Genomic DNA, 22,743 nt, shown 5'->3' with positions numbered 1-22,743 from the left:
CATTGGCAATTTTCGTGCTTATGACTATGAGAATGAACTCCGATTTGAAACGAACTTGATTGATGTTTCTCTTCTTTCCTATTAGGGCAATTAGGAACATGATTCAATTTGAAAATCTACGCTATCAGTAATTCCGATCGTAGTCTATTATTTTGAAAAAATGTGTAACTATAATTCTAGTCTAATTTGGAAAAACTAAGAACTGTTTATCTGTTAGAGTGGGCTCCTACGTATAATGACACGACTCTGTAATTTTGTAATAAATGCGAGTATAGTTCATTTTCAAGACTATATACTGAGCGTATGAAAAGCACAAATAATGTCATACTATTCGTTTAGTGAGCTTGGCCTACAATCTGCGTACCCCAATCAAATCTTAAGATAACGGGTTGCACAACGGAACTTAGAGGAGACTCGCACAGACATGACATGTTATTCCGCGGAAAATTATGTGATACAGCTAAACAATATGCACAATTGCACATACTTCCGCTCGCTGTCGCTATACACGACGTGTATTTATAGATAACTAACCTACGGAGGTTAGTTATCTATAGCAGTGGTTCTCAACCTTTTTCGCCTCGCGGACCGGTAAAATTTCAAAAAATTTCTGGCGGACCGGTGAACTGTCAAAATTGAAATGAAGCCAGAATGTAAAGTATGCAACCGATTTTGGCAATTATATGATGCTAGAGAGTGACATTTGGAGGGTTTTGATCGTATATAATAATTTTCATGATGGCATCCATCTGATTTTATGGTAGTGAGTCTGCCAAGTCGAGGTAAAATTGTCTTGTCCAGATAAACGTGCTACCGCTGAGAGTCGTTTACAGTCTTTTGCGCCAAAGGCCGTGGGTTTAAACGGCCACGCCAACTCAATACCGACCGACAATATCAAGAGAAGAAGCGTATCGGAGTCGAACCAAGCACCTTGTCCTGCTACCTTGCTCATTGCCCACTGCCACCAGACGCAGGCTGCTCCGGCAACTGCGAATACAGTGCGTGTCGCAAGAAAACACACTACAGCAGCTATACCGGCCATCCGCAAATCCGGGCCGAAAAAGCACTTCGTCCGCCCACCCCCAAAAACGTTGATCTTGGAGCCCCCGCAGGGCGATAAGCCAAACTTCCGGGGGCTTCGCCCCAAGACCCTACACTTGGGTGGATGTTTTCACCTGTACTTGTGATCACATCCATTCCACTCACCGGAAGCAGAGAGTTTACGTAGCTTATCGCGACAATTTTCGATCATTCACGACTGAAGCGCTTTTCTCGCGGTCGAATTTTAGGCCCAAATTTCGGAGTCCCATATGTTAACCTAAACTTCATTATGTGTGGATACGTCGTGGTGCGGCAATGGCTGACGGCGAAATGCCTATAAATCATGCGTATTTCTCTCAGAAGGGCACCTATAATAAGCAAGACATTTTGGGACACTAAATCGTGCAAAGCCCGAAAAGAAATTGAAAAATGTTGGAAAAAGTTTCAAATAAAACGCTATGATTTATATTCATTTGCAAAATAATTTTAGGCCCTTTTCAATCTCGGCCCCTCTCAAATTGGGCGGTTTGGGGTGCCCCAGTTACGGTCCTGCACAAAATAAATGAATCGAAAACCAATGATCAAACTGCGTTGCTTAGCGATGAGTGAGATCGTATCTGTTCTGTATTTGTCGCTCGCATGTCGTCAAATGAAACGTCTTGTACTTTAAGTCAAATCGAACATGTTGCGGAGTATTGGCGATAGGGTGGTAGTATACGCATCAATCACTCGGCACTATGCATCCCTTCAGGGCAACCGTTTATTGTAGATGGCCAAAGCCGCACATAAATAGCACCAAGTTCAAGTGGTACACCAAATATCGCTACACTATAATATAATGCAGGAACATACGAATATTCAATCATTTACTATACTAACTAAATAAAGGTCTCAATGCAACCTATTTAAGCCTGATAAATTACTGCACTACACACATCTTGCTAAGAACATGAGGTGGAAGGAAATAAACAGACAGGTATTGAGCACAGAAAATCACTTAAGCATGACACCCATTGTTACGTTTGAGCGTGACTAACACATGTTTCTAGCCCTAATGTTACCTCGCGAAGTTTTAAATCAGTTTAAAATTAGATGTTTTATTTATTTTATCAAAGGACAAGCCTTCAACATTGCATCTTGAAATTAAAGTATAAAATTGTAATATTCCTCGCGGACCGGCACCGGTCCGCGGACCGGCGGTTGAGAACCACTGATCTATAGTGTATTACACGTGTCAATCGCTGGTCTGTATCAAGTATATTATGGAAATCTCGAACCCGGACCTGCGACGTTTTCAAATTTTGAAATCCCTTTTCAAATTCATAGAAAATCAAGTTTTGTAAAATTTTCATATTTTTTGCCGTATCTTCGCCCTGCGTATGATTTTCACATTATTTAAAAGTTAACCAGAAGTAGGCCTACTGCTACCATAGTTTGAAACCCGGAAAAGAGGACACTGTTAATAATCACATATAAAATCAGACGAGAATGTCGGTAATTAGAAAATGTTAACTGGTAATATACTGTTGTGTTCAAGCATAGTGTCCTATATGGTGTCGACACAGGCAAATCTCACGCCTCAGTCAAATTGTATCACGTCACAATTTCCATTTGGCTACAGGCAATTTGACGGTCATTTTTGACCGGCTTGACGAGCATTTAATTTGGTAAAACGGGTATCAATCGAAAGCTGACTCTGCACTGATTACGAAAATATAAATTTTTATTCCGCTTGTGGCCCTGGAACTCCCACAATCAGCCTCGAATTTTTCATTGTTATGGAGATTGGCATTGGGACGCAACAATGGTGTCTAGCTCTTTTTCTCTTGAGTTACTCTCTCGTTTCGCCAGATAGCATTGTTACGTCCTGAGCTACTCTCTCGTTTCGCCAGACAGCATTTGTTGCGTTCCAATGAATGCGACAATATATCGTTATTCTTATGGACGCGGTGACATGGTAACGAAGCTGATATAGACGCGACGTGATAGCGTTACAGTATACGGATCGCTCACACGGTTCTACATGAAGACGTCATTGTAATATAGTTCAATGTATTTAAAACGTTTCCGTAAAAACCGCACAACCAGTCCTCTCGCCTTCGAGCCCGTTCTGTCGATCGCGTGACAGGAGCGTCGGGAGCACATTACGTTAATCACAATCACACTTCCCCTTGATCTAAAGATCACAAGGGAAACCAACACATAACGCAACGATGTAACTTCAAACGTGAAAATCAGATGAACAATTCTAAAACAGTGTATACATGAAACGTCAAACTTCCCCTTGGTCTGAAGATCGCACGGGAAGCCAAGTCAACGTGATAAGTGTGGAAACGACAAAAAAAAAACTAATACGCAGTGTACAGTACACATATCGATACATCAAATTGAAAGTTAAATTTCGATATATGCCTGTGATCTATTGACGGAGACGGGGAGTCATTTGGTCTTCCTACCCCCGTGATCTATTGATCACTGAACCAAATTCAAAGCTTTTGAGTGTAACCGGTGTAACCACGCAGTGAGCCTATATAAGGCTGTCTGGCCAATGGGCTAATTCTGAATAAATTAACACGAATCGTTTGCTATTATAGAAGCACACAAAGTGGATCCCACAACTAAAACATACTGGCGTACAAGAAACGAAAAACTGCGGTGGAGGTGTGCCTCAAACGATGGACGAAAGCGATGATAACTGGAATTTGTAGCATACAGAATTCGTACTTGAAGGCTAAAACTTGCAAGGTATATGCAATCATCACAAGGCATAAGCATTACGCGCGAACAAATCAAAATGTAAAAAAATCACTTATCCTTAGTACAGATACACACAACATCTAGCCTTCATAAAAAAAAGCCAACTATTGTGGCGGCGCTCGATCCCGATTTGGTCGCGACCCAGCAAACACTCGATGTCCAGTTGACTTCCGGTGGAATTGCCGGCAGGACGTCCGGTAACTTACGGCCGTCACCTTCCTGGAGTGAGTTTGTCGACAACTAGGGACGTCCTGTCTGCCCGCTGAGTACGTCCACAATGACGTGTTGTGGACATGAAGCGACTCCTCATGGACGCGGCTGACCTATCCAAGACGTCACGTGGTTCCCTATGGACGCGTCTGTCGTACTGTGGACTCGACGCCACTCCCTATGGACGCAAGTCCACGTACTGCGGACGTGTTATTCGTACCTGTTCAAGTCCTCAGGACTCCCTGTGGAATACTTAATGATCTCTATGATTACCTCCTCCACTTCGATACCTGCTCTGCTCCCACTACATGGAATCCCAACTACATGGAATCCAACATCATATAAGCTCACAAACTGTTTATATTGGGTTACTGGAAAACGACAATTGCAAATTTCAAGTAAAACATTAATTAAAGAACTCTTATTATTTAATTTAACAAAGTTAAGGATTAAGTGAAAATTCGATCACAAAATTATAAATATATGAAATAAATGTGTCTCATGAATTTTGGAAATATCAGCCAGTTTTAACTAACTAACTAACATGACAAACATTCCAATTGAGGTGCATACGAGAAATTTGAAAGAAACGTGTCAAAGGAATTTGACAAAGGACAACCGCTAAGACAATTAAAAACAGACATAAGCAATCATAAGTAGGAACTACCATTGCAAGACGTAACACGATGCATCGGCTGTACCGCATCATGTTAAGAGCGCGAGCGCGTATTCGTCTTTGGCAATAAACTTTGGTTGCCATTCGTCTTTGGCAATAAACTTTGGTTGCAACAACAGGTTTCTTCTCAGTCCTTGTTTTGCCTGAAGCACATAAAAACAATGTCAGCAAATTGCATGTAGATACACTCTTCATAGCACATGAAATATGTATCAGAACTTCACTATATATTTCCACTTGCATTAATTGTAATATGTCTTGTAAATCGCTACTTCTATTTGTACTTGAGTGAAAATTTATGACGATACTATTACTACTGCGTCTATTTGAGTGTGGAGAGCTTCTGAACTAGCGATACAGAGTATGCGTCAGCCAATCAAATCAACTTGTGGAAACACCCAGGGCTGTAATTGCAATGAGTCGAGTTGCGATTTCTGGTGACTCAAGTCTTTTTCTCAAAATTCGGAAATGACTCGACTCGAGTCAATCTATGTAATGACTCCGACAAGTCATATGAATCGAGACTCCGACGGCTAAGACCGATAACACACTAGTGTAACCACACTATTGGTATTTCGTCTAATGGTAGCAGTACTTGAAAATGCGACCAGAAACTGTTAAAGGTGAGAAAAATCAGTAGCCTATATTATATATTATAAATACGAACCGTTGATATCACCGAACAGAGATATAAAAACTGGATTGAACAAGAATTTAGCTGGAAACTGAGCAGTCAACGCAATGGTTGAACTTGAGTCATAACACCATGACTCGGACTCGACCGTATACTCGCTAACTTGGACTTGACTCGGTGGTGAATTGGAAATGACTCGACTTGACTCGAGCCAAAACTATATAAGTGAGATTGACTTGTGACTTGGCTACAACCCTGGAAACATCTAAAGTACATAGTTGAGTACTTTTCAGAAATTATACTTTCACATCAATTAGAGAGAGAGAGAGAGAGATTTATTTCTTCGTCAACCGGAATAAACAGAATGAGTATGCAAACAAAAAACAATACTCATAATTAGTTTGGACAAGACTTGTAAATCACTGCTTGTACCAGAGTGGAAATACATGGCGTTACTACTACTTCTACTCCATTGATGACACAACAAATACTTCTACTTGAGTGCTGAAAACAACTACGTTTTTGACCATCTCTGTTCAGAAGCATGCACCTACGACTCAGGGTTGTAACCAAGTCACAGGTCAATCTCAATTTTATAGTTTTGACTCGAGTCAATTTGAGTCATTTTCAATTCACCACCGAGTCAAGTCCGAGTCCAAGTCATTGTGTTGACGCTCAGTTTCCAGTTAAAGCCTTGTTAACCCACTTGTTATAACTGTGTTTGGTGATATCGAATGGTTCTCAATTCTCATTCAAAATATAGCCTACTAATTTTCCTCACTTTTAGCAGTTTCTGGTCGCATTTTCGAATACAAGTACCAATAGATGAATTCCCAATAGTGCGGTCACTTTACTATACTTCGAAATTGCAATGAAATGTTGGTCTCGAGTCATATGACTTGGTTCGAGTCATGCGTAATCGGGACACGAGTCGAGTCATGACTCGATTCATTACAACCCTGCTACGACTACATACAATAAGCCTCGACATTTCGACTGTGTCCACTTTTTGAAACTACTCACCCCAGTAGCCTACTTTTTCGAACTTCACTTTCTACTTATACTTGAAAGGTAGTTTGATGTCTTGTAAATCACTATTGATACTTAAGTACTAACTACGACTACTCCGAGTCTCCGACCATCTTTGTTTGGAAGCGACCACCTAGAATAACTAGGGCTGGCCAGTGGCCACAATGATTCTAGTACTTGAATCTGAATTGAGTATTAATTCCAATGATTCGAGTCGAGTAAGTGAAAGTAAATTTCGTGTACGAATATAGAATCGAAATTCTAATTCTCAGTAAAGTATTATATATTTTCAGTATTCGAAACTATATAATACTTTACAGAGAATTCGAATTTCGATTCTATATATCACACACTGTGCAATCCTTATATTAATGAAGATTTCAAGGCGTTCGATAAGCCCGGTACCCCAAATTTACCAAGATATCAATTCATTAGGGCAGCGGTTCTCAACCGGGGGTCCGCGAGACCGCTAAATTTCAAAATGGTTGATATACTAATTCTTATTTTATTTTTTAATTTGAGAAAAGAATGAGGCAGTTTCACACCACAACTGCTAAAACCTCATGAATCATATCATCATCATAATCGTCTGACATGAATTATCGTAGTGTGGAAATTCATTTTCCTTGCCAATTTTCCAATAACCTGCTGATACAAACAAATTGCTGTTTAGAGACGTTCAGTTTGGGTTTGTGGGAAAAATAAAAATATGGAGATATTTACGTCAATCAGGGTGACTTCGTAATTTCTGCGAAACCTTCTGAATTTGAAGTTGTCAGTCTCATCAAATTAGTGAACAGTCGTCCAAAATAAATATTTTTGATTTTTTTTTTAAATTTGTCCCAATGCAGGGATTGAAACCTCGCCACGAAATCCATTGTATTCTGTGATATACATAACCACTATTTGAACAGCTTCTTGGAGGTACATTACTTTAATATACAATTGCATAGTATATTCATATTGAAATGAACCCTAATATTTTTGGCTGACACTCGTGATAAATCGGACAATGATATACCTGCTCTTTAAGTTCGGCTATCAGATTCGGTGCATTCTTACTGCGGATGCCCTATTGACAAGGCTGGTTTTTTGATGAACAAGGAGTGTTTCGTTGCTATCAAAGCATTACGCTCCAACTCTGAAATTCATATCACCAGTTATATTGGTATGCAGCCTTGTCTTGTTAATGTTCAATTGTTCATGGTCGAAAATGTTTGATCGTAAATATACATGTAAAACGAACAGAACAAGTTATTTCTCAGGTTGGAAAACTTGGATCCATTGTTTGGCGCACAAAATTTGTCTATACGTTTAGATTAGGATTTCACTTTGACGGTAGAAACTCTCTGCGGGCCGTATGTTGCCCGTCCCTGCGCTAGATGCTGGACGTGATATATTCATTAAATATATGTTTCTTCATTTTGGTGTCATAAATGTTGCGATCACACCCAGGGGCGTAGCCAGCCGAGATAAAAAGGGGGTAGAACTGAATAAAGGGGGCAGAATGAGCCTCTATGCGTCATACCTTTAGCGATAGCGACTTCTATATTCCGTACGCTTTTCAAAGCGGCGAATCTAATTACTGAAAGCGAGTTAGCAATCAACAGCTTGCACGGGGATCGTGTGAGCAATCAACAACTTGCACGGGGATCACGGATCATGTTACGATGCGCACGCGCTCATCCCGTGACAGTGCAGATCTTATTTGTATTCAAATAAGTAATCGACCTTGAAACAATACCAGAACAACATTTCACGACGAACAATCTATACAGCGCAGAATCTGTTATATCTTCATGAATTTTGACATGATTCAATTCGCGTGTAAGAGTTAACGTCTTCTCGGCGTTTTAATTCCATTCATTTCGAACATGGCGCATAGGCTATACTAATTGTACCGGCGTGTGAATAATGACTTATTCGCAAAGCGAGGGAATCTCAAACAAGTTTCGGCGCGGCTATCGAAGGCTGAATGCGTCCTGGTGGGATACCGATCACGAAAGGCATAATCTAGTATGACGTATAGATGGTCATTGAGGTCAAGACAATGCACAACAATGGCGTCAAAAATAAAATGCGAATCGAATGTATTGTGTCTTCACGCTGTTTCGGGGAACAGGCTTGAGTTCGGCAAAGCACGAATCAGATGCGATTGTTTTAAAACATGATTTCACTCAGTTATAAGTTGTTATTTTCATGTTATTAATGTTCGTTATCGTTTACAATGAACTCTTGATGAGAAAACAACGCGTTGAACGACGCGACAAATGTTATTATTGCTCGACGACCGCATTCAGAATAAAGGGATTAAGCTGATCGCTAACCCTCGCCAAGAGAAAAATGTAACAATGCCCCTTTCACGCTTGCATACACGCGCTTCCATAGCACGAGAGATCGACGAGAAAAAGGCATGTAATCAGCGTCGGCGATCGGCGTCGCGCTCAGCAAATTGAAATTACGCGATAACGAGAAGAAATGTTGTTATTGCTGTAGCGTTGACTTGGGATTTTTGGGATAGAATCGAGCCTGGAAGGGGGTAGAACGTTCTTCAATTCTACCCCCCTGGCTACGCCCCTGATCACACCATAAGTATCGTCGGAAGCGTTGTGCGTTGATGTTCCATTAGCCTCCATCTATCTTTGTGGAAATGATTTTCGGCACTCCTCGTTTATGTCATAACGAAGACGCGGATTTACAAGACACGGCCACCGGGCCACGTACTTCAAGAAATACAGCAGCAAAATTAGCTTTGGAATAATAAAAATCTACCAACTTCCACATAAATAGTATGATGTTATTTTCAAGAAAAATCATTATTTCGCTGTTTATCATAAGCCTACAGTTCATATTTGCACAAGATGGATGAAGGTTGCACCATGATAGATCTAAAATTGAATTAAAACTTGAGGGGGTCCGCGAGGGCCCGTGACGGTCGAAAGGGGTCCGCGAAGCCAAAAAGGTTGAGAACCACTGCATTAGGGGTTAGTATAGGTGACAAGATAGCGTGGTTGTTCAACTGTGTGGCCTATTTTATCTCGATATTGAATTCATGCGGCCAGCGGCCTCGGAATTTGAAAGTGGCGCGCGACCCGTTTTGAGTTGGCGACCCCTGGCATAAGCGGTGTCTTACAAAAGGCCAGGAGTGTGCCGTGCTATAAGTCGACGATTACGAAATCAAAAATAAGAAATATCGGCGTGGTGTAAATGACCATTGTAGTCGACAAAAACCGTGATTACCACAAATGACATTAGGATTGTGTACATCGTAAGTGCCGATAATGCATGTATTCTCGCTTCGGCGAACTACGCGTAAGCTCCACTGTCGCCTTGTGAACCACTAATTATACTAGAGTAGATGTTAACAGCGTTGCTACTACTTCTACTTAAGTGCAAACAATGATTACTTTGATCACCCCACCAACTATTGAGTATGCAACGGTCTGTGGACATACGGGCATGCGACACATGAGCATGCGAGTTAAATTACGGGTTAGGGTTGAATTTAGGCTTGGGTTAGGGTAGGGCTTGGGGTCGGGATATATAGCGGTCAATTTCAGTGTTATGTTTCGGGTTAGGGTTAGTTTTGGGGTTCTGAAGTCACATACTGAAGTGACGCATGCTAAACTGTTCCATGCTCATGCTCATATGTCGTTTTCCATTGTGTCGCATGCTCATATGTCGGGCAATCGTATGCAACACATCGACCAAATCTACTTTTTAAAAGTAATTAATAGAGCATATTTCAGAACTTCATTTTCGACTTCCATTTCAAATAGATTTGACACACCTTGTAGCTTGTTACATCTACGTGTGTATAAATTCATGACATTACTTCAACTTCAGTACAAAAGATGATTACTTTGACCACCACTGGTTTCTATATAGTCTGTTCAACGTTTTTTACCTTCGATTGCTTTCTGAGTTTTTCCCGAGCATGGCGCAGCACCGATTTTGTAGAGTAAAAGCAACGCTTGTTCTAGGTCACAGTAGTTCTTCCAAACGATCTCGGCCCCAGTCTAGAAGGCATTCTTCGTACAGCCTGCTTGACGTTGTTGCCATCAATTGAAGACATTGTCGATCTAGAAAATTTAAATGATTAGAATAGGTTTAGTGAAGGCATTAGTCAAGAACTGAAGCCAGGTATCCATAACATCCTGTTAAAAAACAAAAACAATGGTGTACAAGTACAAGCTTTGCACATGAGTACTCGAATCTAAATCGAGTATTAATTCGATAACCAGTAAACTCAGCCCATTGAACCCAGCCTACGGTAAACTCGGCCTTCGGAGGTGAACTCGGGCTAAACCTAAGCCTCTCCAACCCTAATCTTGGGATGCACCTAATTCACGATGTGCGATCTGATCCTTGACGTTCTGCACTCTTCGTCAACATTATACAGCTCCGTACGTTCAATATAACATTTTATACATCCGACATACGATACCGCCCCCAGTGGGAATAACATTCATGCGACATATCCGCTATCACCAATTCGCCATTGCCTTCAATTAATAATACGATTCACGACATTTATAATAATTTGTATTGACAAAGTCACCATGGGCCCATTTCACCGAAGGCGGAGTTCAATAGGCCGAATTCGTCATGGGCCGAGTTCACTGGTCACCATTAATTCTATTGATTCGAGCCAATTAGATGACTTTTTCAAGTAGGCCTTCTGAAATTATACGCTCTTTGCCACCAAGAGTACAGTTATCAATAAAATTATATATTTGATACCATTTTCCAATGTAGAAGTAGCATACAAAATACGTAGTACAAAGCTATTCACTTTAGTGGAAATGACATATCTGTGAAGTCATGATTAACCCACAGCATAGTCACAAAGTGCAATGAAATAGGTATCGGTCGAAAATATACCAAATTATCTGTAATTTAGTGTGATGTAAAACTAGCATTGCATCATTGTATGTTCTTAGTAGAAACATAAAAGATACGTTTTCAACTTTCCATAATACTCATACTGTTATGACTGTTATGAGTATAACATCATAATGAGTGATTATCGAATACTTGACACTTAACACCAGATTCAGAATCAATCACTCTTCACTCAGATGCTCGATTTTGCCAAGCCCTACTAATCAGAACAGAAGTGATGCAGCCAACCTGAGATATCTATGGAAATCATGTATACCAGATTAGCGTCACTGTGAATTATGGCACACTTGGATTCAACGAAACATCAGGTCGTAGAGTTACAATATCAAAATATCATGCAGCAATTCTGAGCACCACTGGCGAAATCCTGATCGGGAACCACCGTCACAGAGTCTATTTGCGCATCATTTATGACACTTTTTTCAGGCTAATAAATCGCTGATTAATGAACATGAACAATCATAAATCATCACTCCAACTTACATGATTCATCTTCTTAATCCATGGACAATGCACGACTGGGATGCGTTGCTCCGAAGTTGTAAAGTACTATATAACATTGCCTGTTCCATATTCAGACTCCTGCTAAAAATGAAGCGATGTTGTATACGCAGACCCATATATGCCCCTGCCTCATCCGCATTAAGAGTCCATTGATAATAAGGGTCAATAGTGTGCTTTCTTATTCATGACAACATGACTATCAGCAGTCAGTCTTCCCTAGAGCCCATCTACTTTGTGAATGTCGCTGTAATGTAGGCAATGTTATTGCCGTGCAATATATTTTGTGAATGTCGGCATAATGTCTCCGTGCAATATACTTATTGGAAGGTAATGGGCGAAATATCAAGATCAATGTCAGCTCAAGGTCCGAGAAGAAATAAAAATTCCAATGGAATAATTATCTACTTTCACCAATTTTAAACCTTCATAATATATGACAAGGAACGCGCAAGATATCCAATGAGCTATAAATGCGACTATAATTTTTGCGACTACTATTTCTTACCAGGGATTTCATGATATCGTATAGATAAGCTATATGTAAATTATAAGTTATCATTATATTGCAAGTTATAAGTAAGCATTTTAAGTATGTTGCACGGCGACATTGCCGACATTGCGACAACCCGTCTGCCCCATAAACATGTTAAAATCCATGTAGTATATAATTGGTTTAGCATTGGGGTATCATTAAATTAGGCTGAGGTTAAAGTTGGGTTAACTATAATGATTGTTCCTAGAATACCCTAACATTAAACTAATAATAAAGCCATACATTTTGACTTGTTCACCGAAAACCTCGACTAGTTTCAATGGTTATAATGTTGTTGTGGACACAACACAAAATTACAACGAATACGATAATAAATATGCCAGTCAATAGGATGCAAATATTCATTACCATAGGTGCAACAATAGTTTTCAGCCACAAATTCAGCAATCTCACATTCCGTAAAGGAACATCCTATAATACACTTTCAAATTATGTAGCTTTATAAACCAAGGCTATAATACATTCATCGATGCTGCATCTGGTTTGCTGCATGGATCTTGCAGTCTTTGGAAATTCTTTATAAACTTTTATAGTATATACCGTACACATCAAACAGAAGTTGGATATTACAACAACATGAAACCCACTGTGCTGCAAATCGAACTTCAATGATTGCACATAATTAAATATTATCATGATCATGCTCATCGCTTATATAGTATTTCAAGTACTGCATAGGTTTACGATTAGCGGCGGGTCGATTCGTTTCGTTCGTACATGATAAACCGCGGCGTAGACGTGCCACTAGAATCATAGTGAAATTCATGACGGTTATCGCAGTTAATGATGACCGAGGCTGTTGCTATTCAATAAATATAGCACTCAAATACCAAGCTTCCACGCTCTCTGCCTTTCTAGTACTCATGACAGCGACAATATCAATAATAATCAATAGCACGCACAATCCATCCACGCCGTTAAGTATCCTATTCTAAACTAAACCATTCCTGTGATAAACCCGTCACTCCGCCATTACTACAAAACATGTTCTTTCAAATTCAAACTGAATCACGCGCGCGCATGCTCGCCAGACAGAAGAACGCAGTCTTTATTGGTTTTATGGTTGAATGAATTTCAAGCAACAGGCGTGCTCGGCTCGACACTCGACAGGTATCGGAATGCCTCATATCACTGAGCTATATGCATTATCGCTGGCCTCTTGCGCAGTACGGCCTCAATTATCGATAATAGCCGGGCAGACTGAGTAGTTCCGTGATTGGAATAGTCATCACCATACCATTATAACGGATGTCAAGTTTTCATTTCGGAAGATTTCACATGCATTGGTTATACGGTATATTTGAAATAACATATATTTTGCCTTGATGTGGACATTTCGATCCAGTAATGTCACAATAAAATAGCTGTATGTCTCTATATCGTACATTATATCTCTAACAATGTGCAACCGCGATCATCGATAGCCGGGCTTCTAAAGTTCCGCGCGATAGAAAATCATCGCCATATCATCAATCAACATTCTCGTATTCACTCCGATAGATTACAAATGGTGAAATGTATCATGACATTCATGAGTGTATTCAGAAAACTATTTTGCATTGATTGCACAATGCACACTTGAATTCATAGAAAGTAGGGACATCCTGACGAACTCCTGTGTACGTGGCATCCAGGCATCACACCATTATGACATCTACTGGAATGGTCAATGGTGACTGGCACAGGAGCATTCTAAAATTCACTTCCTCTGGTAGTCACCTGGAGTTACATAAATTGACGTCCAATGTTGGGCATACTGAGCAAGTCCTCCGTAACTGAGGGTGGGAGGTGGGACGAGTGGGAACAATTGTGGACATACCAGTAACTCCACGGGATATCGGGTGTTTGCTGGGGAATGTTCAGAGTTATTTCTCTCAATATCTTGATCGACATTGTCATCACCAGGTTGATCCAGATTAGCCGAGTTATTCCCATCGCTGATATTCTCTTCCGTGCCGACTGGACCATTAGCTTCACCCGAGTTACCGCTGTTTTCTGTATCAATGGCAGCATCTCCTCTGCTACAATTCAAGTCGATTTCGCGCGTCGTAACACTTCCTGGTGGGTTTGGTAGATCCCCGACGGCGAGTCTAACGTCAGAAAGATGTCGATTCATCCCGTCAACCTCAACCACCACGTCGGCGACAACCCTGGTAACGACACCTCTATTCCATGGAGTAGTACATCGAGCATTTGGTGGCTTCACGAACACTACATCACCGACTCGGTATGGGTTGGAACTATTTTGTCGGTCCAATCTCTTTCTGCTTGCGCGGATCATTGAAGATGGCAAACCAGATTCATAGCGAAACACCTTATCCGTAGGTACAATATCCTCCGAATTCGGAGTGTGATTGTACCAATACACCATTCGTTCAACACTACCTCCAGATCTCGCAGCCATTCTTTTGATAGTTCTGTGATTCCGCTCCACAATACCGTTTCCAGAATGCCGGTAGGCGCAGCTGAACACATGTTCCACCCCCCAACTGTTCAAAAACTGGCGCATTTTCTGACTAGTAAAACAAGGTCCGTTATTACTCAGAATTTCACTCGGCGCACCTCTTTCCGAGAAGACTTGTTCAAGGATCTGGATGATTTGATCGGCCGTTTCATTTCGCACCACCCGCCATATCGCAAATCGACTAGGCCCGCAGTCGATCAAACTCAGGTATGGTCGAGTGTTGACGTAAGTAATGTCAAATGCCAGGCGCTCCCAGACAACGGGAACGGAAAGTTGCCCGTGTTCCCATCTCACGGGACTTGGATCAATTCTGCGACAGATGTTGCACTCATTGATTACTCGTTGAACAACATCACAAGTAACAGCTTCGCCAATGCTTCTTTTGGCCACGAAAAGCGTCCGATTCACACCTATAGGTGATGCACGTTATGAAGAGTCCGTACCTGTTCATTCACGTTCTCATTACGCCGGTTTACTCCAAGACACACCTTCTTTAGCCAGCGTTGCGGGACTCTCGTTAGTGCATCTGCGAGATTCTCCGACGATGGTACCCAAGGAATTGTAACCTCCATGCAGTATTCCTGAAAGAGCTGTGCGATAATTCCCAATCTTCTTTTAATAATCATTTCACTTAGCCCGCTGACTCTAGGTCGGCGCGAATCTTCCAATATTGACGTGACCCAATGGAACACACTGACCGAGTCGGTCACAACTTACACATTTGTGAAACCCCATCTCAGCACCAAACTCAATCCCTTTACGACAGCGTCGAGCTCCGCGACATTTATATGCGTTCCGTCGTCCTCTTTCCTCATCCATGCTGCATCTTCGACAACCTTCCCATTTACGGTCAAACAGCATGCCACCGCCATATTGCTCGCATCGCACCATGTTTGCGCTCTGCCATCACGATATACTCTCTAGTCACCTCTTACTGGATCGCTCTCTCGTACCTTCGTCAAGATTTCTTCAGCCAAATGCCTAACTGGATTCGTTATTACCGCATCCCACGCTATCTCGTTAGTAATTATCGATGCAACTTCTGGCGATTTACTATATGCATCTTGTTTCTATATGCATCTGGACGTTAAAGGATTTGAACGAATTATGTCAATAATATTGGTTCTTCCATATATTACTATATAATTTTATAAAGGCAAACTATCATCTTTGAATAATCATCCAAACGGCCTAAACCGATTCTATGAATATACCGCTATTTTGTAATTGCGATTACAATAAGAGTTATTTTTGGAAATGAATGGTATTTTTATCTATTTCTGATTGCAGTTTTTGCGAGGGTGGTAGTCCCCATATCAAAACCAAAATTTGGGTTCCTAAGGCCCTTTTCATACCGGGGTTCCGGGAATAACATTTCTCGAAAATGTTTACCGGAACCCCTCTATGTGAACATAACACTGGTGTTTCGGGGCGGTATGAACGCGCTTATTTTCGGAGATTTTTACGGGACCGACTGAGTATGAACACGAATGGCGCAGCTGGGTTCCCGGAACGCTGTCAATCAAACTTTTAGTTACGGTAACGCGCTGTTCATTCAGGCTGCTTGTATTTCGAGGTCAGCTACCTGCGGCATTTTGGTCTTCTTGTGTAATGGTGTTGGGAATGCATTATTCTTGGATTTATATTCTGTAAGCTCACAATACCTAGTCACTGACTACTAGTCAGCTTCTTTTTTGTGAGGTTTTGTAAACAGAGCAGCACGGCTAAAAAGGTAGAACACCATCTCCAAATGATGCAGTATTGGGTGAGTTGCCTGAAAACTTTAGGACTTCAACACTAATTTGGTATGTGATCTTAACCCTTACCAAATTTGTTACATCAAAGGCAAGTTTCTAACCACGGATATGCTGTGCGTAGGTTAGTCACCGTGGTAACATCTGCCTTGATGGTGGCAGCAGAGAATGATGTCCCTAGCTCTGAATCACCAACCAAAATTGAAATTGTACCAACGGGCTGGTAAACCATCGTACATCATCCAAGCCATAATTTGGTTTTACCCTATGCCTTCATTTTCTTGTTGCAACCAAGTCTTCCTTTGTTAGGCAAGTGTAACTTAATCTGATCTTTTCGCAGGTCTAGATGGAGGATACTGATGAAAAAGGTGGAAATGTGCAAGTGTGCATTAAGTTATAGTTTCTCTCATGAATAAAATGAAACAGCACAAACACATCTGGTTAAGCTAGAGCATTGTTTATTGAGAAAGTCACACAGGGCATTTCTGACGTCTGGGCCAGCGATACTTGGATCACCACCAGGTCTTGTCTTCATTGCGTATACCATCCTCTGTATCATTCTGCCCTTAGTGGATTGCAGTTTCTGAGCAAAGCCGAACACCGCGCCTTCAGTCGACCAAAATCTTCAAGTGTGCTTTGCTAAGTTTCTGAAAAAGCAATTGAGAATTTTAAGGGTAGCAGAAAGGAAATTTATATTACATATTTGAAACTAGCTTTAGCTTATGCTCTGTGTTTCAGGGAAAAGGCTTCATGAGCCGGGGCTGAAAGGGATAGGCTGCGTCATCAGTTATGTAGGCTAGTACGCAACCCTCTGGCTCCCAATCATGAAGTCATCCTGAAAAACTTGAATGCAGCAAATGCATGTTTGGTACAAATGTTGCTGTGGTAATTTTTTATCCACCCACAGCGCTCAGACTTGTACAAAGTACTGGAATTCCGAAATGCGCAATTTTAACTAGAACTCAATTTTTTAAACTAGCAACTAGAACAGGGGTGGCCAACCTTTTCAGCCAAATCGCCACATTCGATTGACGAACTATTTTGCGGGCCACTAGCCGCAAACATTTTTTGAAGTGATAAATTAATAATATTGTCACTGGACTATATTGGAAGCCTGGAGTATATCGCTGGGCTCAGTTTGCAAGGACTGGACTATTCGGCACCTGAACATATCGATATCGAAAGCTTCGTCCAACATGCGGCAATCATTTTGAGCCTAGGTTTCAAAGTCGACGGTCTTTCTGAGAGCGCAAACGCAAGGTCGCATATGTTCAACGACACTTTGCCTTGTAACCGAGAATAATGTTAGACTCAATCTGATACATTAGGCGTTCTTTCATTTTCACAAAGGGGTAACAATATTAAAAGCAAGAAATCGAGTGACAACATGTTGCGCTAACCGTGTAGAAAATTTTTACTTTTGATAAATCTATCTCAAAGTATTCTGCTTTATTGTAGTGTACGAAGATCTACCAAAATGTGACTGGCTCATAGATCTACCAATGCGTCGGAACTGATATTTCAGTCATCACATCTCAAGTGTTGCGGCCAGACTAATCAAATTTTTGATTGGCCTTGCAAATACACAATCTGTGCAATGCATTTTTGATAATACTACTAATTTCGAAAATTCACTCGCGGGCCACGGGTTGGCCGGCCCTGAACTAGAACTATCAACTTTTCAAAATCTGCAATTAGAACTAGAACTACTCACTTTCAAATATCCGCAACTAGAACCAGAAACTATTCACTTTTTCAAATCCCCAACTAGAACTACTTATATAGTTTTAGTAACTATAAGTAACTAAATGAGTAGGTTGATGTACATGTCTGACTACACTACAAAAATATACAAATATGTTCTCATTAAAATAAGTGAGCAGGGTTGTAACCAAGTCACAAGTCGATCCCACTTCAATAGTTTTGACTAGATTAAAGTCGAGTCATTTTCAATTTACCACCGAGTCAAATCCGAGTCCAACTCATCGAGCAGAGCGCCGAGTTCGATTCATGGTTCTATGACTCGAGTCAAGTCATTATGTTGACTGCTCAGTTTCCAGTTTTGAGTCTATTTTCCATCAATTTGGGTCTTACTTTTGAGACAGAAAGTAGTCTACTTGGCAAGAACAATTGGTCTTTCAGACTTCTTTTTCTGACATAATGATTCAAGACCAAATTTGTCTGACCTTTTTGCAGTGGTATGCTACGCAAAAACTGGCTGACATTCCGCCATGACAAATATAGAAATATTACTATGCACTAGGGCTGGGCAAAATTGAGTACCTGAGTGATTCGATTCTGAATCACTTATTACGCTTCGAGTCAAGTATCATCATGATGACATCACAACACAATGTACCATGACAAAAATTCAAATGTGTAGGCTACTTTTTATGCCACCATAAAGAACATAACACCTATTGTCCGTCACATTAAAGATACTTTAATGTTTTTTCGACCATACCGTTTTCATTGCACTGCTTGACAGTGTTATATGGGATGGTCATGACTTCGGAAATGTGTTATTTCCAGCAACGTTCGTAGCTTTGCACTATATCTCGTATGTTGCGACACGGCCAATCACGGTTTCAAGGCTTACTCAGTGGTAAAGTTTATCAGAACTATGGTATAATTCTCGTTAGTAAATCAACTTTCAGTATAATTTCAGTAGCCTACTCGAAAAGTAGTATTTTACTACTCGCCTCGAATCAATAATGTTAATACTCGATTCAAATTCGAGTATTCGAATCATTGTGGCTAGCCCTACTAGGCACCAGCAATTTTTATTAAAATCAACTTGTGACAGTTGCATTCTTAAAATACATCTGATGTTTACCTGGATCTGTAAACGATTGGCCTCATTGGCTAGCCGCCAAAGAGCGACAGCTACTCAGCAAGCAAGAGAAATCGAGTTCGTGTAATTTGCTTGCTGCTTTTCGTTGTGGTCTGGAAGCTCGTCGCAGAGTATACCAAATGTTTCTCCCACGAATTTCTCGATTTCCCTGGTTTCTCTGTACAGTGTACATAAGATTAGATTTACCCAAACCATTATACAGCAATCACAAAGATAAACTGACTTTGTCGTACCTCGTAGGCTCGTACGCAGATGTGATCGCCTGATCGGTGGTTCTTTTCATTCCAGGACTCTATCCTCTTTGCTGCCTTTCAGTTTCTGCTCTCAGCTTCGGTTGATAATATACAAGTCAGGAACATACTCGGGCTCTATATTACTGATACAGATATTGAGTATAGAGTCCCATACACTTCGAGAAGGCATATCCGCAACATCCCATAGCTAAAAGTTGGAGCCAACTTCTCCGCATCTCACGTATATGCCTCTCCCACATTGTTTTCCACAAGCATATTACAACTGGAACACCCCACAGACATGGTTTCGTAACTATCAACAGTTACGGAGAATCGCGTTCATACTGGCCATAATTTCCCGCGAATTTACCGAAAACACGACCTGTGTGAACATAAGTTCGCGGTAACTCTAAATAGGTATGAACGCGTCCTTTTCCCGGAACTGTTCCGGTAATTTTTTCTCTATGTGAACATCGCCTGTTTCGGAACTTGTTCCCGAAAGATTTTCGTAAATCCGGTATGAAAAGGGCCAAAATTGCGCGCTGCGCGAAGAAAAATTGCATGTAGCATAAATCGGCCCAAAAATAATATTGTTTAGGTTGGTTTACGGAAAAATTATGAACTTATTTCAAGCCTTCAAAATTCCGGACATTTAGGCATATTTTTGAAATTCCTCCCGGACGCAGTTTTAATGGTGAAATTCCGGACATGTCCGGGAAATTCCGGACGTATGGCAACCCTATGATAAGGTAAACATCAACTTCTTACTGCAATCCACTTAAGGGGGCACTTCTCTTTAAAAGTGATTTTTTTAGGTGTTCACGTTTGTAGTCATAAATTCCTAAAGGTAGATGCGAGCCCCATGATTCATACATTGCTGGAAAGGGCAGGAAATTTCCTTTCCAAATATGGTCTTTATGTTGTACCATGAGCATGTACCCCACCGGTACACTTACTCAAAAAAACATGAAAATATTGAACACGCGTATTAAAAATCCTAAAAACTCAAAAGTCTGTCAAGATTTTATTTCAAATATTGTTGCAGTAATAGTACAGGTATATATCTACAAAATAATGGAGGGATTTTCAAAAAAGGTTTTCTTACAAAATTTATTAAATTTTTGTCAGCGAACCCTAAATTTTCATTTTTTTCGAGATTGTTTCCCCCGTAAAAATTTTTATGGACAAAATTTTGAGAAAACGCTCCATTATTTTATTATACGTACCCTAACCATCATTTGTGCAAAATTTCAGATGAATCGGACAAGCAGGTGCCGAGCAGATACAATTTTTGTGCAGAAAAAGTATATTTTGAGAAAAACGCGTTTAAAAAAATAAAACTACAATAACTTCGAAAAACAAGGATATGAACACTGATCATGACATGAATGGCCACATTAGTTGATTTGCATCACACATTGAACCATATATAACACAACCTGAGCATTAATAGCCGCCAGGCACATAGTCTGATGTGTCTAAGGACTCTTGAACTCTTCAAATTTTTCACAGCGAGAGAGCGTCGAGATGCAGTCTGTCTTTTTTTTTCGCTTCAAACCAGTTCCATTTTTGTGAACGTGTTCACTGGCAAGTTTAGGCTTTCAAGAAAACTCAAGTATACACTGCATCCAATATTCCAGTTCAGTACGGACATAGCTACAGCACGTTTTACTGCCATAGTTCATAAGTACCTTTTCTTCAGGCACCTTGGCCTATGGTCGCAACGAATGACTCATTTTGGGTTTTGGTGAATCCACCAATGCATCTTTCCATTTCAAAGATTCTTCTAAAACTCTAACTTTCCTTGATCGACTCATTCTAGGCATATTGATAGCTAGAAATGAAAACCAACCCAAGACAGTTATCAAAAAACAATACATACTACCCAATATTGTCAGTCAGCAGTCAATGAATAAAAAAAGATGAAATAGGACAACACACAACCTCCATCTGGACCATTTCCTTGGTACTGAATCAATGAAGCAGCCAAGTATATGAAAGCAGACATGCTAGAACACTTATTTATAAGCAAACAATAAATACTACCCAATATTGTCAGTTATCAGTCAACAAATCAAAAAATAAATGAAAAAAAAACAGCTTCAACTCGCCTGCTTACTGAATCTGTGAAGCAGCCAAGTTTATGAAGGCAGACTGGCTAGAACTATACTAGAACACTCATTTCGAGCTCTACAGCATAGATTTCACCAGATGGCGCTATTTCCCCCAGCAAAGGCGAATGTTGGATTAGAATGAACACGACTGCAGCAAAAATCGGGCTGTAATTCTTTTTTTTTTATAAAATGGTCACCAAAAGAAACTAGTTTTGGATAAGAAGGAGTTGGAATATCATAAAAATAATGACATATTTGGAAAGAGCGTGAAATTTCCGTTCTAGATCGATGAAGAAAAAAAAAACACAAAAAAATTATTTCTAAAGAGAAGTGCCCCCTTAATGCAGATATTTCGATCTGCCGTTATACGAGTAACGGAAATAACGGCGTGGTTATGATTTTTTAATCAGCAGCCTGGTTTTTAATGCTTCGATGTAGAAATGGTCATGTTTAATTTGACGGGTACAAAATTTCAAATCTTTGGCCATTGTATACGTAAATAGGCCTACCGCTCGCCAATCAGCTAAGGTCAGATTGCGTTTACCTAAGCATAACAAATCATCATTACATTGTACAATGTACAATTTGTACAATACGTTAGGCTACTATTCGAAACTAGGCCGATTGGTTATTGTTATGCTGCTGCCAGGTAGTGGCGTGTGCACTGTGCAGTGAGTGTTCTTACAATCACAGTCAGACTTGTACATACTACAAACTAAACATTTAGTTAGTTGACGGTCAACTAACTAACGGTTTTTTGAGTAGTTCTAGTTCTAGTTGTAGTTGCGGATTTTGAAAATTGCGTAGTTCTAGTTCTAGTTGTAGTTGCGGATTTTGAAAATTTCGTAGTTCTAGTTCTAGTTGTAGTTGCAGATTTTGAAAATTCAGTAGTTCTAGTTCTAGTTTTAGTTGCGCATTTCAAAAAAATATTAGTTGCTGAACAACTAGAAACTAGAGGTTGCTTGCTAATTGGAATGTGAATTAGTGATCTCTTGCTGTGCGCTGGCGAGTATTA

At 40.4% G+C, this 22,743-nt stretch overlaps 3 long non-coding RNA genes across 5 annotated transcripts; 1 reads left to right on the top strand and 2 right to left on the bottom strand.

Annotated features, from left to right (window-relative positions):
• Nucleotides 1-4,350: 4,350 nt before the first annotated feature.
• On the bottom strand, nucleotides 4,351-12,110 carry LOC145432707 (uncharacterized). The gene is made up of 3 exons (XR_013912938.1): nucleotides 11,736-12,110; nucleotides 10,255-10,429; nucleotides 4,351-4,827 (listed from the first exon to the last, which is right to left on the bottom strand). It is a non-coding gene; the product is annotated as an uncharacterized LOC145432707 (long non-coding RNA).
• Nucleotides 12,111-16,099: 3,989 nt separating this feature from the next.
• On the top strand, nucleotides 16,100-16,963 carry LOC145432708 (uncharacterized). Of its 2 annotated transcripts, none has more exons than XR_013912939.1 (3): nucleotides 16,100-16,422; nucleotides 16,488-16,538; nucleotides 16,868-16,963. It is a non-coding gene; the product is annotated as an uncharacterized LOC145432708 (long non-coding RNA). The 2 variants fall into 2 exon arrangements; XR_013912940.1 differs by having other exon boundaries at nucleotides 16,488-16,578.
• LOC145432709 (uncharacterized) lies at nucleotides 16,892-20,146 on the bottom strand. Of its 2 annotated transcripts, none has more exons than XR_013912942.1 (3): nucleotides 19,605-20,146; nucleotides 19,364-19,538; nucleotides 16,892-17,174 (listed from the first exon to the last, which is right to left on the bottom strand). It is a non-coding gene; the product is annotated as an uncharacterized LOC145432709 (long non-coding RNA). The 2 variants fall into 2 exon arrangements; XR_013912941.1 differs by having other exon boundaries at nucleotides 19,615-20,146.
• Between the last annotated feature and the right edge of the window lie 2,597 nt (nucleotides 20,147-22,743).

The sequence above is a fragment of the Botryllus schlosseri genome, unplaced genomic scaffold (assembly GCF_051294905.1).
Source record: "Botryllus schlosseri isolate E-star unplaced genomic scaffold, Bs_hap1 Bs102a, whole genome shotgun sequence".
Taxonomy (NCBI): Eukaryota; Metazoa; Chordata; class Ascidiacea; order Stolidobranchia; family Styelidae; genus Botryllus; species Botryllus schlosseri.
Note: the sequence above shows the minus strand (reverse complement) of the source record. Positions and strands in the feature narration are given on the sequence as shown.